Raw genomic sequence first — 20,246 nt, 5'->3', positions numbered from 1 at the left:
TGACTCCAAATGTATCGGGGGAGGCATGTGGTAGTCTACAGCCCTCCCCGGATCGGCAGACAGGGTGGAGCAGTGACCAGGAATGCTTGGAAGAGTGGGGTAACCGGCCAAGTACAATTAAGGAGAAAAAGGGAGAAAAAAAACTGCATTCTTCTCTATCAAGACACCAATCCAACAATCCTATCTAAGATCAAGGTACCTTCTCACAGCAGGAGGGAGAGGGGAACAGTAAAAGATAGAGAGAAAATTAAATGTCCAGAGTGGGATATGAGAAGATGCAGTGAAGGTGAACGTCAAAGTGTCAGACACACAGGCTTGGGGAGTAACAGAATACAGTAACGGGTGTTACGTAATCAGGATACAAAAAATAAAACAAAAAAAATTAACTTTATTCAATAGTTATAGGGGAAAAAAGACAATCAGATTACTGATACAATTTTTAAAAACGGGGATTATTTTTCAGGATTACATTTTAAAAATAATATAAAATAAAAAAATTTCCCGTGGCGCCGCGCAACTGCCACTGTAGGGTATGTGTCACAAATTGTGGTCACTCAGTCACTCAGGGACAACCTGAGAGGGACGCTTAGTAGGGATGTTTACCTGGAATCCCCACTGGAAGCAAGACGTAAGGAAACGTGAATGGCGCGTGAGCGTTCTATCATCAAATCCATATTGACTCTGCTGTCTGTGTTTGGACATCTACCCATCTCAGCTGTCTGTCAACAGCAGTTCCTGGGGAGCTGAGTGGACAGTGGCCGGCTAACCTGAAATTTACTGAATCAATCTTTTTGTTTCTTCTTTTTTTTTTGGATGTCCCCCCCCCCTTTTCCCTCCCAATTGTATCCGGCCAATTACCCCACTCTTCTGAGCCATCGAAGCTCCAACCTCTCTGCTGATCCTGGGAGTGCTGCAGGCTACCACATGCCTCCCTCAATACATTGGAGTCACCAGCCGCTTCTTTTCACCTGTGAGGTGTTTTACCAGGGGGACGTAGCATGTGGGAGGATCACGCTATTCCCCCCAGTTCCCCCCTCCTCCCCTGAACAGGTGCCCGGTGGAGACACTAGTGCAGCGACCAGGACATCGTTGTGTATAGAGAGTCTGGCCATCCTTTGAACTTTGCAACACGCACTGTGATTGGCTGAGAACCTGTCACGTGCTTGACGGGCGCCATGTTGCCTACCAACATCTGGCTCTGTCATCATGGCGTTTCAATGATTTTTCCTGCATTTTCGTCCAATTTAGCAGTTGAAGGAGAAATGGTGTGTTGTGTGGTTTGGGGCTGTTCCATTTGGCCAGGACAAGGCCATATGATGCACCAATTTCCACAGGATGTACAAAGGAGGGCAGTTTGGACTGCGAAGATTCACAGGCTGGGCTGGTACCCCTCAGCTTATTGCTACTTGTGCTCGGTGAGTTTATTTCAGTGTTTAAGATTTTTCGATAAACTAACGTTCCCAGAACAATCTGAGATTCTGTAAGGTAGTAATGTGTGGAAATGAGTTGCATAGCACATCCAAGCCATGTATAACCGTTGACAGAAATCAGGCAAATGTAAACAGTGTCAGATTGTCATATGGGATGGATTGAGTGACAGGCCTGAGCCTGAGCCGAGGCAGTGTGTGGGTAGTGTTCAGATAAACTAGACAAGAGCCCTGATACAGAACTGACGCTGCGCTGGCTAAACCTCGAAACAGGTAGGCCTAATATTTATCAAGTGTCCCTGATATTATTGCTCATTATCATTCACTATTAGCCTACTGAACATTGTAATACTGGTACTGTAATAAATGTAATACTGGTACTGATCACCAATTTACCCACCACACCAGTAGTGTAGTGGATAAAAACTAAAGTCTCTGGATTAAATTCTTTGAGTGGAAATCTACACGTATGCAGCAGAGGCCCCTGCTCAGTGACTGCGACTGTGTTATGGTGGTATGACAGCTGGTGGGGTTCTTCCTGATCTCATCACCTTCATCATGGAATGAAAGGTGAAACATGTTATTATCATAGCTTCTGCCCCTGATCTGGTGTTAAACCACCTACTCTGACTACTGGTACGCAATGATAAAAAAAAAAAATTCTGGCTCTCTGAAACTGGGATTGAAATGATGGAAAATTCACAATGTCTGGAACCCTAAGTACTGGTACTGAATGCTGTAAAATACATAAAGTGCCTCTCAAAATTATTTACGCAGTGGTGTGGCCTTAAAAGTCCAAACCCCTTTCTCAATAGCTCCAATATGTTGTCTAATTTTTTAATCTAATACATTCTTGTTTTCTCTAAGTTGGGGTCAAAGTCTAGTGTAGCTGCCCTCTATATTTCTAATAAAGACGAAACGTGGAGCGTCTCAACGGGTGCATTTATTGCTTCAAACCACACAGGTACATTCTTAACTATAAAGAATAGCATGACAGTCACAACACAATTAGGTTAACTACTTCATAGCTTCACAAAATAATATAAATTTAGAGGAATGCACCATAAAAGAAAACGCATGAGCAATAGTAGGCTATACTTAGCGTAAAACCTGACGTACCTCACTCCGCTTATCAAAGGGCTAGGAAAATCTTAGGACGCCATCTTGAGACACGTCTTGAAACAGCTAGCAACTTGCCAGACACTGCAACTTGCTCTTCATCTCTAACAGTCTTCTGGTCGCAAACGTTTTAAACTGCTTATCAATAGTTTCGAATCAATTGTTGTTCAATAATCATAACCATTTAGGCTAATTCTCGAGTTATGCAGTAAACACTACGATCCTTTTCATATTGTGATCTCACATGCACACGTCACCTGCTTTATCGTTGAGCCAACGTGAACTTCCGCTAGTCGGACGGCAAGGAAAACATTCTTCAAAATAAAAGTCCCCATACATAGGTATAGCTATCTCAAATTAAAAGTAGGTAAAAAACGACATTAGGGTTGCGGTCACTTACATCTAATAATAGAAATGACCAGAGTGATCCATTCATGGTACATTACACCCACAAAACAGGGCAAGCTGTGACCCTCATTTTGTCGTGTTACCAATTAATAAGGTGACAGACAAAATAGTCATGTTATTCTTATTTAACAGTAGTCAAAAGTGAGGCAACTTTCAGTCAGTTATCTCATTAAGCTGGTCACATGACATAACAAGGCTCATAGCTTACCCTATTACATGGAGTGCTTCAATCGTCCTCCTGATTTCTATTACTGCACTTGATCTGTGACCCCCGACTTACAGGAACCTCACCCGGCACCCCATCTCTGTTTTCCTTTTTTTCTTTGAAAGTGCAGCTTGAGAGGTCATGAAGTGAGCGCGATTTTGAATAGCGCACGCATGGGGCTGCCTACCAGTTGGTAGGCAATATAGCGCCCGCGTCCAGGACACCTACCCACATCCGGCTTCGAACCCGCAGACACGGCCAATTGTGACTGTAGGACACCCGACCAAACTGGCGGTAACACGGGGATTCGATCTGGCAATCCCCCCGTGTTGGTAGGCAACGGAATAGACTACCTCGATACTCGGACGCCCTAGTGAACCAATCTTGACCTTTTTACTTTCGATTTCTTTTATTTCATCTTGGCGTTCTATCAATTGTATTGTAACGTGCATGGATAAGTAGACACGTTGGCCTTTTGCTAACGCGCCTTTAGTCGAGCGGTTAGCGATGTCTCCCGCAGCTCCCGAGATACGGGCTCGCGTCTCGGCTACGGCAGTTCCTGTGGTTAACCCCCCCCCCCCCGACTTCGCCACAGTGTTGTTTTTTTGCTGCCCAATGACTGCTGGGATAGGCTCCAAGCATCCCCGCGACCCTGAGGAGCAGGATAAGCGATTTGGATGAGGATGGATGACTATTATTATTTCTTATTCAACAGTTTGTATAGCCATTACGTCTATAGTAGTATAAATGTTTTCTGACAGAAAACATTTTTTTTGTGGACTGATGTTTTTATTCAGCCTTACTATTTCAATTCATCTCAATTCGAACTACAGGAAAGCACACAGTAGAGAGCAGATCTTTGCCAGACGTACGTATCTCCGCTTCTCCCATGTTCGAACTTGGCGACAAACCACCAAGGGACGTACACACGGACAGAAAAAAAACTGTTTTCCTGCCATTATAAGATTTTTGCGCAGTGCCCAAGTCGAATAAACTAGAAATATGGAGGAAAAAAGGTTAATATGCAGCGCTCAAGCTAAAAATGTACCTAATAAAAACATTTTGCCTGTCACTCTGTGGATGTGCAGCCTCCTAGGCAGATCGTCACACAAATGCGACCAAGTCTGATATGAAATGACAGAGATCAGCCTATCATAATTTCAAAGCCCTTATTGAAAAACTTCAGATGTGTTTAACCATCACGTGTTTTCATGATATGAAATTAATGAATGCGAATGGATGCTATGCTGATTGACTTTCATTGAAAAAGAAACAACGGTAAGAAAACGTAGCTTAGCGATGGGAAATGTTTTATTGTAGCCACTGAGATGATTTTCAGCTGTGATTGTAATTAATTCTACTCTTGAAATTGTATTTTTATAGCAGAGTTTTAACATTGGAGACTATGGCACTTCCACATGGTGGCGAGGTGAATAAGGCAAATTATTTTTGGTTCAGCCTCCTATTCTGAGATCAGCAGTGAATGATTTGCTAGCTTGTGAAATACGATCGAATTCTTGTTTACTTTCAAGACTCATACCCGAATACATAATGTTTTGGTTCTGGCACTATCATTGCCCAATTTGGCTCAACCGTGGATGTGAGTCGCGCATGCGCACGCTTGACTCAGATCAGGCAGCGACGGAAAGCAGTGTTGGTCGAGCGAGCTAGAGAGTGAATGGAGAGAGGGAGTGGCGATAGCGAGAACAAACATTTTTGGAAAGTTTTTGATCACTACAACCACAAGAGGTTCTTCATCATGCGCTCATAGTTGTGCAAACAAAATAGGCTGATACGTCCGGTAGTTTGCAAGATTAGCTGTGGACAGACACACATATACGCTAACACATGATCCCCTCCAGGCTACAGCCTGGCAGAGATGATAAGAATATGTAGAGGCAAACCAGTTATTATCAACTGCCTATACAGTCTTACATCTTGCCTCTTTTAATTGACAAGAGTAGCATCCTACTTTTGAATTTATCCAAGCTTTGGATGGCACTAGCCAGATGGCAGCATTTTCCAAAGCATTTTCTTTCTATCCAGCTTCCGCTCAGCCCATTGTAGTATGAATGTTTAAAAAAAAGTAAAAATTTAAAAAAGACTAGTATGAACTCACCTATACAGGGTGTAGTAGACCAGTAAAACAGAACCCGTGTGTGGTTTTGTGTGCTTGTGTGGGTGGGTAGGAGAAATCCTGTATGAACAAGGATTCAAAGCTTTGCACACTTCATCAAGGATGAATGGCTCAAAGACCAAAGGGCAGATGGATGGAGAATAAACTAATGAAGACAGAGGAAGAGGGACTCAAAGGAAGAGTTGGGTGTATAGGGGGGGGGGGGCTTTAGAAAATTTGATGAGGGCCAATGGACCTCTAACATACAGACTTCACTTCACTGATAGAATTGCTCAAATATCTCCCTAGAGACTGCAAGGTTTCTAACTTTTAATTCAGCCTCAGGTAAACATTTGCAGTCATGACATCAAAAATACTGTCGACAATAGGAACACACCAGTTACCTGCCACACAGTCACTCAAAATTGCTATGCATGTTTATAACTGTAGCTGAATTTTGATATCAGCTCTTACATACAATCATTGATATAGTGGTGGAAAGCTGTTTTATCATTGTTGTTGTCGTCATAAAACAAATAGATAAAAACATTAATGAATAACATGTTTTCATCTTCCTTGGATACGTAAGGCTCTTGCCACAGACATCGGTGGATAGATTTTAAGGTTCAGTACTATTGTAGCCTTGGAATCACTGTAGTTTTTTCTTCTCCTCTGGTGGTGGTTCCTGTTGACCTGGATTAGCTCTACTAGATGTCCCTTTTTTATTGGGGCACAAATAGTTTGATAACTGGCATAACTACATTCCTTTTGCCATATAAGAAGGTGTCCATCTACGCTCAAGTACAAGGCTTTTTGGTGTGGCTGCTCTTTGATTTCCCATCAGATGGAGAATCCCCTCAAAATGGGAGAAAATAGTGCAAAAGCAGTGAGATTAAAAGGATGGGTGGATTTGTAAAGGTTGGTGTGTCTGTGTTTTTCTGTGAGAAAGGTTGTGTGCACAGAATGGTATGTGCTCATCAGATGGGTCAAGTCAGCAGAACATTAGCCTTCTCAAAAACATGGCATTAACTCATATCTGCCAATATTTCCAGTCCCCAACTGTCAGTTGAAAGTGAGTTTTTTGCATCACTAAATGTGGAATAATTTGTGGCATTTTCCTCAAAAAAAAAAAGAAAAGAAAAAAAGAAGATATTGTGGAGAGTTAGCGTGGAGAATGAGAGGTTCAAAATTCATTGAGACACAACAGAGGTCAAACGGGATGAAAGCTCATATAGTTCCTTGGCTGCTGTCTATCTAAAGTTTTAACAGATGAAACAGAACAGAAGCTGTTGGACAGCTCCGACAGCAGACAGCCAAACTGTTAATCGACGAGGACAGCAGGGCGGTCTGAAGATGTTTTATCTAGCTAGTGCCCTTGAGGTTGTATTAGTATGAGAAGATAGGACACAGAGATATTCAACATTCTTTATTCAGATAGCATCCTCTCTAGCTTCCTGCAGGAACCTTGTTGCCAATAGTGCCTTTTGATCATAACAAACATTTGGCATGAACTGTACAATGTAAAAACAATCATCAAACATATCTTTTGTAAAAATGTATAGAAAAATATGTGAAAAAAATCAAACAGTTTTCCTCAACTGCCTGTAAATTGGCTTTTTGGAAACAAAAGACTCCAAACTACACAGTATCATTGTTTTGGCCACATTCCAGGATTAAAAATAATTTGCCCACACATGGGGTGGGGGGCATGTTAGTAGCTATTTACAGTGGGTGAAAGGGGCATTATGGAGATACAATATTTCAGCAGGACACTGAACATCACACATAAGAACATTTATTTAATTGTTTACCTTGAATTAGAGTGGTGGCTTAGACAGATGGGCACAGCATAGCATGGCAGGGAACTTTTTATTTAGATAAGACTCTCTCTCAGTCTCTACTGAGTGCTGTAAAGTGCAATGACTAATTTTCTTTTTCTGCACTCTAGTTGGAATAATATCGCTGCCACCTTTATAGTTTAAAAAAGGCATTAATTACAGTAACCTTGCAGCATGAGGAAAAGGGCAAGCTACTTATTCGAGCACTGAAAAGTGCTTGACTTAGTGTCCTGCATGACGGTATCTTTATTTGATTTTACCAACTCATTATTGTTACAGCCCCTAAACAGCTGGTTTTGGCATAATTTTTTCAATCGGAGATCAATAGCACATCACAAAAATAACTGTTCCATGTTGATAATTGTGCCCATTCTCATCCCACGGCATCATATATTGACACTGTTGGCAAGCGTGCTTGCCAAGCTTAAACTGCATCACAGTCATCATTCTTCTGATGGACTGCCGAAGAGAAGATATTGACGATGTTGACAAAGCATAGACATATGACGGGCAAGGTACCCTTTGGCATTTATATAAGACACAGCAGGTTAATGATCACTTCTGTGTCTGTTTGAGACATGGCAGCAGGGCTGGACTGAGACAAAAAATTAGCCCTGCCATTTTTGGCCTAGACTGGCCCTCACAATCGGTCGAACACCAGCATCAGTACACCAAGAGCTTGTTTGTTTGGGGAGTTTGAACTACAGTTGACTAAACAGTAGGCTCACGTGCCTACTATATGAATGTGCATGCTTACTGGACAGCAACACCAAACAGTTTGAACCTACTGTAGCTGGAGAATGACTTGTAAATGACTTGTAATAACAGCACCATATCATACACCGATCAGCCAAAACATTAAAACCAGTGACAAGCAGCGGTGGGTAGAGTAAACAAAAAAGGTACTCAAGTTGCGTCGAACCGTCAGGGCCTTCTAGGCCTTCGGTGAAGGTCTAAGACTCCACAGGAAAAGGAAAACACATTCATAAATATAATGTAATCTTCTAATCAATCTGTTAATATCGCATTACATTTCGATTTCGACTACACATACGAATTCGGGAGGCTCTGCTTGCAGTCTCTCAGCCAAAAAAATCATCCAATCAGCTTTTCCCTCTGTTGTAACGATGTGAGAAGACTCCTTCTGCCAGCACCTTCGGTATCTCGAGTGAAGGTCTCCGCTATCTAAATAAATTAGGCGTTAATTCTGGATTGATAGATTACCCAACCAATCAGATTTTGATGTGTAGCAGATGGGCGTATTCCCTTATGCTTGCACAGTGTCATAGGGCCTTCGCTGCATACAGCCTACGTGACCGATTGTTCAGCCAATCAGCAGCAGCGCCTAGGTCTGTGGTTGAAACCGTTGTAGTTGCATTCCACAGCACATCGCGGTAGTTGGTGGCTAATGTTAGCTAACGTTTGTGTTTTTGATTTAGTTAGCTAAGCTAGCTAGCCGTGAATGAGAATAATGTCTCAAGGAGAACTGGTGAATGATGTGGGGGCAGATTTATTAGTCACACCATTTTCAAAATGATCGTTTGGGGAAAAGCAAAGGATTGTGGAGATGGGCAGACCAACCCCACAGTTAGCGGCTCTGACCCAACCGGAAAAGACATACAGTGCATCCAGAAAGTATTCACACCCCTTCACTTTCCCCACATTTTGTTATGTTACAGCCTTATTCCAAAATGGATTAAATTCCTTTTTTTCTCAACAATCTACACACAATACCCCATAATGACAAAGTGAAAAAGGTTTTGTAGAAATTTTTGCACATTTATTAAAAATAATAAACTGAAATATTGCATGTACATAAGTATTCACACCCTTTACTCAGTACTTGGTTGAGACACCCTTGGCAGCGATTACAGCCTCAAGTCTTCTTGGGTATGAAGCTACAAGCTTGGCACACCTATATTTGGGGTATTTCTCCCATTCTTCTCTGCAGATCTTCTCGAGCTCTGTAAGGTTAGATGGGGAGCGTCGCTGCACAGCTATTTTCAGGTCTTTCCAGAGATGTTCAATGGGGTTCAAGTCTGGGCTCTGGCTGGGCCACTCAAGGACATTCACAGACTTGTCCCGAAGCCACTCCTTCGTTGTCTTGGCTGTGTGCTTAGGGTCGTTGTCGTGTTGAAAGGTAAACCTTCGCCCCAGTCTGAGATCCTGAGCACTCTGGAGCAGGTTTTCATCAAGGATCTCTCTGTACTTTGCTCCATTCATCTTTCCCTTGATCCTGACTAGTCTCCCAGTTTCTGCCGCTGAAAAACATCCCCACAGCATGATGCTGCCACCACCATGCTTCACTGTAGGGATGGTATTAGCAAGGTGATGAGAGATGCCTGGTTTCCTCCAGACGTGACGTTTGGCATTCAGGCCAAAGAGTTCAATCTTGGTTTCATCAGACCAGAGAATCTTGTTTCTCATGGTCTGCGAGTCCTTTAGGTGCTTTCTGGCAAACTCCAAGCGGGCTGTCATGTGCCTTTTACTGAGCAGAGGCTTCCGTCTGGCCACTCTACCATAAAGGCTTGATTGGTGGAGTGCTGCAGAGATGGTTGTCCTTCTGGAAGGTTCTCCCATCTCCACGAACGCTGGAGCTCTGTCAGAGTGACCATCGGGTTCTTGGTCACCTCCTTGACCAAGGCCCTTCTCCCCCGATTGCTCAGTTTGGCTGGGCGGCCAGCTCTAGGAAGAGTCCTGGTGGATCCAAACTTCTTCCATTTACGAATGATGGAGACCACTGCGCTCTTTGGGACCTTCAAAGCTGTAGACATTTTTGTACCCTTCCCTAGATCTGTGCCTCGATACAATCCTGTCTCGGAGGTCCACAGACAATTCCTTTGACTTCATGGCTTGGTTTCTGCTCTGACATGCACTGTCAACAGTGGGACCTTATATAGACAGGTGTGTGCCTTTCCAAATCATGTCCGATCAATTGAATTTACTAGAGGTGGACTCCAATCAAGATGTAGAAACATCTCGAGGATGATCAGTGGAAACAGGATGAACCTGAGCTCAATTTTGAGTGTCATAGCAAAGGGTGTGAATACTTATGTACATGCAATATTTCAGTTTTTTTATTTTTAATAAATTTGCAAAAATTTCTACAAAACCTTTTTCACTTTGTCATTATGGGGTATTGTGTGTAGATTGATGAGAAAAAAAGGAATTTAATCCATTTTGGAATAAGGCTGTAACATAACAAAATGTGGAGAAAGTGAAGGGGTGTGAATACTTTCCGGATGCACTGTATGTACGGCATTTCCAGGCAAGCACCTACGAAAGGTACCCGTGGCTCACTGGATCCGAGCAAAGCGGAAAACTTTACTGCTGGGTGTGCTTGCTTTTCTCATCAGAGAAGGAGTCATGGAACTACACAGGCTTCCAAAACCTGGCTTGTCTTATTTTAAAGCCAAAGGAGTGCTCTATGATCATGTGATCGACCGTTTCATCCAGAAAGAAAGGAGAATGGATTTTGTCTTCAAATAGACAGCAATGGTGAATCAAAGGTTTTGTTTTTTTTGTACAGCTAGTTGATTTGCTTAATGTTTGATTGTTTTATGCCCAGCGGCCCGGCTGGGACGTGTTTGTTGAGTTTCTTGATAGCATATTTATATGCCCAGCGGGATTACTTCCAGTAAGGCTGTACGTTACACCTTGTCGCCACACGATGTCGCTGTTGTAAAAGTGAAAGGTGTCAAATAACTTCATAATGGTGACGAATGTGATGATAACCACTTTTGCGACTAAAACATTGTAGCATGGCGATATGACGGCTGTCTTTGGGTAATTATGAGGAGGTGACATCTCACGGAAGTCCTAGGTCTGAAATGCATGGTCCGCTACTGTACTCAAGTAAAAGTAGAGTTACTTTATGATAATGTTTACTCAAGTAAAGTAAAATTACTCATAAAATAATTACTTGAGTAAGGGTAAAAAAAGTGTATCGTAAAAAAAAAACTACTCAAGTAGTGCGTAATTTCATTAGATCCAATGTATTACGCCAATGTTAAAGTACAAAAGAGTTAACAAATGATTCCTTCAAAAAGAAAGAAAGGGTAGTCGACCAGGTCCTCATTAACAATGTAAGGCATACGGTAATTTTCTCAGCAACTTTGCATTTACATTTTTGCCTAATTTTTTTTCTTTCATTTTCCTTTATATGACAACAAGTGGATATCTGGGTATATATATATATATATACATTTTCGTTTGTTTTTTCCGCAAACCATCAATGGTATTGTTGATAAAAGTGCTCAACAAATGAGGAGCAGAATATTAAGATAAATGTAGAAAAAATACAACTTTAATACACTGCAGAACAAGCATGTTGCATGTGTCAAACACTCATCAGCTGCCAATGTGCCAAAAAAACCGATATATAGATATATATTTTATACATTGTTTGTTGGATTTTTTTTCTTTTCCGTTTTGTAATGTATAGTAGCTGAATTAACTTAAGAGTAGGTGAGAAGGGGTAGGAAAAAATAAGTGTATACTTCCTCCTACTCCTTTTCGAACATGTAACAAATAGTCTGATGTATATGGAGATTTGTTCACTAAGTTTGATGTGTGGATTTGTTGATCACTTCAGATTATTGGCAATAGCTTATCGATATGTTATATCCTGCTTATTTATATGTTCGAAATAAATCATAATTTATTCATTTAGGTTTTATTGGGTATTGACATGTAACATTAGTGGGGCAATTGTATTTCTTTTTGAGAGTTTAAATATTCAGACTTATTATTATTATTGTTGTTGTTGGTATTGTGTGTAAGATTACATGAGGCCGTAGTAAACCACACAGCAGTTCTTATTAAAAAGAGTAAAAAATATACAAAAATGCATTCAATTTAAATGTATTCAATTTATTTGAACTGCAGTTTAAATGGGCTTCACGTACAAACAGGAGTAGGAATGCAAATTGCTATGGCAACTCTATAATTGACTTAATTGTGTTAATTGACTTAAAGAGTCCCTAAAGAATTCCAATTATTTTTATAAAAACACCTATACTGTAGTCATGGCAGGATTAACCCACCAGGGGCCCCCGGGGCACACACGTCCATTGGGCCCCCCGCCCCATCAGATAGGCTACGCAAACAATACTAAACATTGTTAAATGTAAAACTAATGCAAATAGCCAACATGGTAGTCGACACTATAACACAATACCCCTGACCTTTTGGGGCCCCTCGTGGTCCCCCCGGGACACTCGCCCAGCATGCCCGGTCCATAATCCAGCCTTGCCTGTAGTCATTTCACAACTGCCAGAAAGATTTTTTTCTTTTGTGAAAAACATAAAACAACATTGACTAAGTCGTGATCTGTAAAACCAACTGGAAATATGTTGCTCCTGACTAACCTGGTGTTAAGGTGTCTATTGATATACACCCTTTCTAGCTTGGAAGCACTGACCTCGTTATCTAAAACCTTTACCCATGTGCAGAACTATCACATGGGCTGTGTGACGTGTGCAACTGCACAGGGCCTTGCACCTGGCCTGCAATCCTGCAGTTTTCTTTTTTTTTGTTTTTTTGTTTTTTATATATATTTTTGAAAATGAAATTCCTGTGTCAATTTCATTATGCAGAGTCAAGGTCACATGAAAAAAAAATTTTAAATTCAGTTTTTTTTTTCATTTTCCCTGCTGCGTCGTTACGTAGTATGTGCTCCATCTCGCTGCTCACTGCGAGAAAAAAGGAGAAGGGCAAACAATGTTGGCTGCATGAGGGTGCGACTGATTTCATAAACGAGTCAAGTGCTGAGAAAAGGAAAATTTTTAAAAAGAAGGAAGTATTTCATAAGTCACTGCAAGGATCGCTGGTTAAATTTGTCAACACTTCCAGAGATGTGGTGAATAGCTATTTGCATGTGACTGTGACCGTAGGCTACTTGTAATGACCGGACTGAAGAATGATCTAAAATCTGCATTAAATGTAGACTATAGACAAGAAATATTGAATTATAACATACTGTCATACTTCAACATGCCAAAATAAAGTGACAGCTGAGATAAATTGATGATGTAAAGCCAATAGCTTTACTACTGATTTGTTTTTTCCTTTGAAAGACTATTAAAGCAAAAAGTCGTAGCTACGACTATGTGCATGATCATGCCGTATTATTCCAGTTGTTAAAAATGTATTGCACCAAGATTACGCGTGCAGTAGAAATAGAATAGCTATGTGCATGTGACCGTGACTCATGTGCATGCATGTCAATGAGCAAGGCCTCACATGTCACGTTCGCAAAAGGCCTCGCAACCAACCCCCTGCGACGGCCCTGTCCATGTATACCATCTGCTGTTTGAATCTTTTGTTCTCCAAGCATCAATTAAATCAAATTATGAAAATAATAATGGTAGATTGTAAATGTGGTTCTTCGCTTGTCCTGTCACTTGTCGTCCCACCTCTTGGTGACAGGGGGTCCACTGCCTCCTCCTCCCCCGTCACTCTCTGCCTCCTGCCCGGGCTCGGCTGCAGCAGCTGCCAGGAATATCACACACATAGCAGCGCCACTAACTCCACGCACACTGGGTCCTTCTGATACAGTTACTATGTCATTTATGGCCATTTTATCTTTCCCCGAATTACTATGGAGTTTAGGAGACTCCAGGTTTACATTTTACAGGGTTTCACACCTTTCCTCGCGACCATCGGCCTTGTTACTCCCCCCGCTTCAGCTGACTAGTCGCATCCTCCACTTCCCGCTCTGTGCGGGCAAGCAAAGCGCTTGTGTCCCACATCCCCGCACCCAAACACATCGTACTACCTGAACTTACATATACCATTTTGGCTATGAAATCCTAAATGGGCTTGCCCCATCCGTACAGTCCATCTCGAGCTCTTTGCTCTCAAAATACAGGGCTCCTCTATGTACCCAACATTAAAAAGAAGTCAGCTGGTGGCAGGGCTTTTTCCTATCGGGCCCTGTTCTTGTGCCTGCTGCCATCAGACAATCAAGAGTCTGTGGAGTCCTTTAAATCTAAACTGCTGCGCATGCAGCAGCCGTCCCCTGCCCTAACGGAGCAGCTCCAGCCAGCGCACACAGCATGCGCTGATCACATCCTATTCAGCACATAACGTGGATTCAGACAGTGACATTCTCATGCAGCAAACACACAGGTAACTTAACAGGCAGTATTGTGGCAATTGTGGGAATAGCTCTAAATACTAGGGCACCAAACTGCCCGGCTAGGGAACAGAGATGGAAGAACTGTAACAAATTTAACCATATTGCCAAAATGGGCTGCACAGCCTGGTAGTAAACCTGTTCAGGCCAAGTCTTCAGTGAACCCACCTGACCCCACTGTGATTCGGCATGTTTCCAACTATCATGTTACGTTCAAATCCTGCACTGTGCACCTAGAAGAAGTAGAATACCTCTGCTAATGGACACTGGTGCTGCAGTTTCGATGCTCAAACTTTACACTTATAATACGTTTTTGGTCATATGGCAGCTCTAAGGTCACAATAGTAGGAACACTCTGGCTCCCTGAGCATTATGGCTCTACTCACCTGCTATCCTTCACATTCCACATCTCCAAGAGCGGTGCTAACATCCTAGGCCTCGACCTATTCACTGGGTTGGGCTTCTCCCTGCATGACAACAATGGGACGGCTATACGTCAGGTCACCACCACGTGGCAGCAGAAATGGCCCGCACTCTGATGGACTGGTCTGTCTAAAAACTTTTACACACAAGCATTTGGTGAGGGATGATGTCATCCCCGTCATCCAGCCCCTATGTCAGAGCCCTCTGGCATTGCGTGTGAGCGTCACGAAAGATCTTCTGTCACTCTTGGACAACGCCATCATTGAGTCAACTGATGCCTCTCCCTTGATTTCTAACTTAGTCATTGCCAAAATAGAATCTGGGGGGGATCAGGATATGCGTGGATCTCCATGCCGTCAACAAGGCTATCATCCCAGATAAATATCCCTTGCCCACAGCTGAGGAGCTTACCACCCTATCCCATGATTCCACAGTTTTCACGAAGCTAGTCCTACAGCAAGGATATTTGCAGTTGCCTTTGCACCCTGACAGCAGGGATCTTACGGCGTTTGTAAAGTATGCTGGTGTGTTCAGGTCCATGCGCATGCCTTTTGGTCTAAAAATCATCCCCAGCTGTTTCCAAAAGGTCATATCCACTCTCCTCACCATATAATTAATCATCATTCATCATTGTCATCATGGCATGGCACACACACTACCTCCCTGCGCCCTCCCTGAGAGTACTCCCTACTTACTGTTTCAGCTACATGCTCGTTAGTATAGTGGTGAGTATCCCCGCCTGTCACGTGGGAGACCGGGGTTCAATTCCCCGACGGGGAGGACACTGTTTTATCTGGTAGCCAGGTGGTTAGCACTGTTGCCTCGCAGCGAGAAGGTCCTGGGTCCGAACCCCAGGCCGTCCCAGTTCCATTCTGTGTGGAGTTTGTATTTTCTCCCTGTATCTGTGTGAGTTTCCGCCGGGTGATCCAGTTTCCTCACACCATGACGAAGACGTGTATGTTAGGTTTAATACTCCTGTCTGTGCCCCTGACCAAGGCAATAAAAAGAACTGGAGTTGGTCCCTGGGCACAACTGCCCACGGCTCCTATACAATAGGATGGGTTAAATGCAGAGAACAATTTCGTTCCCTTTTGTATCTGTCCAAGTCGGAGAGTACTGCTGGCGTCGTGTGTGGCTGCCGCTTCTCCCTCTCGTAGCCCCCCTTCCCATCCACCCTTGTATGTCTGTGTTATTTTTATCTGTCGTCTTGTTTCACTCTGTTTATTGTAAAGTGACTTTGAGTTTTAGAAAAGCACTATATTACATTGATTTATTATTATTATTATTATTATTATTATCATATAAATTGTTGTATGTATACGATGACAAAATAAAGTGGCTTTCTTCTTCTACACTCTCCTCCTGCTTACCCTGGTCCTCGGCTTTCCTGTCACATGCTTGCACCTGTTCCTGCTCGTCTGCCTGGCAGTGGCCATGGGCAGCCACCTTTCCTGCTTCCACCTGTTGCTGTCGACTTAGATGTTGAAACGACTGCTGCAGCCCCTGCAGCAATCATATATGTGATTTTTGCATGTTTAGCTGTATCCGCACCCACATTCTTTTTTGGCACTTAACTAGTAATCCACTGTGCACGCAGCAGCCATCCCCTGCCATCACACAGCAGTTCAACCCAGTGCACACAGAACGTGCACTGATCACATCCTCCTCTGCAGATAGCATGGATTTGGCCAATGACACTCTCATGCAGCAGGCACACAGGCAACTTGACAGGCAGTGTTGTGGCAATTGTGGAGCTAGCTCTTAATACTAGGGCGCCTAACTGCCTGGCTCGGGAACAGAGATGGAAGAACTGTAACGAATTCAACCATTTAGCCAAAATGGGCCACTCAGCGCCTGATAGTCTCCAGTGAACCCACTGGACCACACTGCAATTCAGCAGATTTTCAACTACCATGTTACATTCAAATCCTGCACTGTACAATTAGGGGAAGTAGGCTTACCTCTGCTACTGGACACTGGGGCCGCACTTTTGATGCTCAGTCTTAACAATTATAAGTTTTTTGTTCATATGCCACTTAAACCACGCTCCACTGACCTGTGTGGTTATGCCAGTTCTAATATCACATTAGCAGGGGCTCTCCTGCTCCCTGTACATTACGGCACCACTCTTCTGCCATCCTTCACATTCCACATCTCCAAGAGAGGAGCGAACGTCGTAGGCCTTGACCTATTCACCTATTCGCTGGGTTGGGCTTCTCCCTGCATGACAACAACGGAACGGCTATACTTCAGGTAACCTCCACGTGGCAGCAGAAATGGCCTTCTCTCTTTGATGGACTGGTCTGTCTAAGAACTTTTACACACAAGCCCTTGGTGAGGGATGATGTGAGCCCGTCATCCAGCCATTATGTCGGAGCCCTCTGGCATTGTGTGGGCATCACGAAAGAGCTTCAGTCACTGTTGGATGATGCCATCATAGAGTCAATTGATGCCTCTCCCTGGATTTCTAAGCTAGTCATTGCCAAAAAGTAATCCCGGGGGATCAGGATATGTATGGATCTCCATGCCATCAACAAGGCTATCATCCCAGATAAATATCCCTTCCCCACAGCTGAGGAGCTTACCACCCTATTCCACAGTTCCACAGTTTTCACGAAGCTTGTCCTATGGCAATGATATTTGCAGTTGCCTCTGTACCCTGACAGCAGGGATCTTATGGCGTTTGTAACGTACACTGGTATGTTCAGGTACACTTGCATGCCTTTTGGGCTAAGCTCCGCCCCCAGCTGCTTCCAAAAGGTCATGTTGTGGTGATACACAATTGAGGGTAGATTCACCAGGGGCTGCTGCTCCTTTAAGGCAGACGTTCAGAGTGCTGACGTGGGAACTGCTTAGAGTTTCCGAGGTGGGAGACATGTTTGCAGCAGCCTAGCGGTTAGCTGGTTGCCACGAAAGATTGTGCTGTATCGGTGTCGTTTTGTGTGGCGAGTAAACAGAATTGACTCGACTCGATCTCTCCGTCTCCTCATTCCTGCACTCCCACATTGGTGACAACGAACATGTCGACCCAAAGCGATAACGACACCGCTTCGGCTCCGAGTGATGCTAACGGTATGACTCATGTTAGCGCTAGCATATCAGCAGCGATGGTAAAGTTGCCCGATTTTTGGCAGCACAGTCCCCAGTCATGGTTTCAGCACATTGAAGCCCAGTTTGAGCTGGGAGGAATAACGCGGGGTATTACAAGGTATTTCCATGTGGTGGCGGCGTTAGATGCCCAGACGACGGCCCGTGCTATGGGGCTACTGGAAGCCCCCCGGCTATGGGAAAATACGGTGCACTCAAGGCATTCCTTTTGCAGCTCTTCGAGCTGTCGGCAATGGAGAAGGCGGATCACCTGTTGTCACTCAACAGACTCGGTGATAGCAAACCTTCTGAGCTGCTGGAGAAGACGTTGGCCATTTTGGGCTCGGCGGACCCCTCCTTCATTTTCACCCATATTTTTCTATGGCAGCTCCCAGCGCCTGTGCGCACAGCGCTAGCCAGCTCCCCCCTCTCCTCCACCAAAGACTACCGCGCTCTGAGTGCGGAAGCGGACAGGATTTTCCTCGCCAACCGGCAGCAATTCGTTCATGCGATGCTCCCCACCCAGACCTCGCCCCCGCCTCTGGAGGACGCAGCGGGCTGCCGCCAGCGTGACAGCGGGTTGTGTTATTACCACAACAGGTTTGGTGCCAGGGCCAAGCGGTGTCGCCCGCCATGCAGCTTCAGCGTCCAGAGAAACGCCAGGGCCGGCGCTCAGTAGCAGCTATGAGCGCTGGCGAGAACAGCAAGCTGTTGTTTATCAAGGACGCCTTATCTGGCCGGTGGCTGCTGGTTGAGTCGGGCGCTCAGCGTAGCATCCTGCCTGCATCGGCCGGCGGACACCATGGCCGGCGGACACCATGGCCGGCGGACACCATGGCCGGCGGACACCATGGCCGGCGGACAAGGCCCCCCGATGGATGCCGCGAACGGCACGCCCATACGTACCTACGGCACCAGGTATGTGGAGGTGTGTTTCGGCGGGCGGCGTCTCGGCTGGGACTTCATTATGGCCTCCTGGGCGCGGACTTCCTGTGCGCCTTCAGGCTGCTGGTGAATGTTACGAACTGTCGCTTGATTGATGCTGTCTCTTTCGCTACATACCCGTGCACACTGGGAGGTGCAGGGACGCTCGGCCTGTCAAACATGCTCGCCGCCGGAGATACGTATCAACGACTGCTTGCAGAGTTCCCTGACCTCACCACACCTACGTTCTCGTCAGTGGTGGCCAAGCACGGCGTGGAGCACCATATTTCCACTGACGGCCCCCCCGGTCTACGCACATGCTCGGCGCCTCGACTCTGCTCAGCTCGCGATCGCCAGGGAGTTATTTGCCACCATGGAACGCCTTGGCATTGTGCGCCGCTCGGACAGCCCGTGGGCTTCCCCCCTACACATGGTTTCTAAGGCTGACGGCGGTTGGCGCCCCTGCGGCGATTTTCGTCGCCTGAACAACGCCACAACCCCTGACCGGTACCCTGTCCCGCACATACAGGACTTCTCCGCCCACCTGGCAGGGGCCACCATCTTTTCCAAGACAGCGGTCATCACGCCATTTGGACTCTTGGAGTTCCTGCGGATGCCCTTTGGTCTCAAGGGGGCAGTGCAGACGTTCCAGCGGCTGATGGACTCTGTGCTACGGGATATGCTGTTCTTGTTTGTTTACTTGAATGACATTCTCGTGGCCAGCGCATCCGCGGAGGAGGACCTGATGCAGCTCTGGCAGTTGTTCGAGCGGCTCAGTGCCCATGGACTCATCGTCAACTCAGCCAAGTGCCAGTTTGGCCTGTCGTCCATCAACTTCCTCGGCCACCGCATCTCCCCGCAAGGAGCCGTTCCGCTTCCTATCAGAGTGGACGCCGTCGCCAGTTTTCCACGCCCCCACACTGTGAAGTCCCTGCAGGAGTTCTTGGGCATGGTGAACTTTTATAACAGGTTCATTCCCCATGCAGCTCACCGCATGCGGCTCTTGTACAAGGCCCTGCAGGGCAAGGAAGCCAAGGCCGAGGTAGAGGTAGACTGATCCCCGGGGATGGACGAAGCTTTCGACGACGCCAAGGCTGCGCTGGCCAATGCCGCTTTGCTGGCGCACCCGTCCCCCACTGCCCCAATTGCCCTCACGACCGACGCCTCTGACTATGCGGTCGGGGCGGTGTGCGAGCAGTGGGTGGGCAGCGCCTGGCAGCCCCTTGCCTTCTTTAACAAACAGCTTAAGGACAACGAGTGGAAGTACAGCACCTTCGACTGGGAGCTTCTGGGTCTCTTCCTCACCTCCCGACCCTTCAGGTTCCTGTTGGAAGGCCGCCATTTCACTGCCTTCGTCGACCACAAGCCGCTGGCATTTGCCATGGCCAGGACCTCCAAGCCGTGGTCCGGGTGCCAACAGCGTCAGCTCTTTGCCATCTCTGAGTTTACCACGGACATCCGGCACGTGGCTGGCAAGGACAACTCGGTCGCTGACTGCCTCTCCCGGGCGGTGGCAGGGTCCGTTCACTTGGGACTCGATTACGCTGCCATGGCTGTTCCC

The sequence above is a fragment of the Lampris incognitus genome, chromosome 13, assembly GCF_029633865.1.
Source record: "Lampris incognitus isolate fLamInc1 chromosome 13, fLamInc1.hap2, whole genome shotgun sequence".
NCBI lineage: Eukaryota > Metazoa > Chordata > Actinopteri > Lampriformes > Lampridae > Lampris > Lampris incognitus.
Note: the sequence above shows the minus strand (reverse complement) of the source record.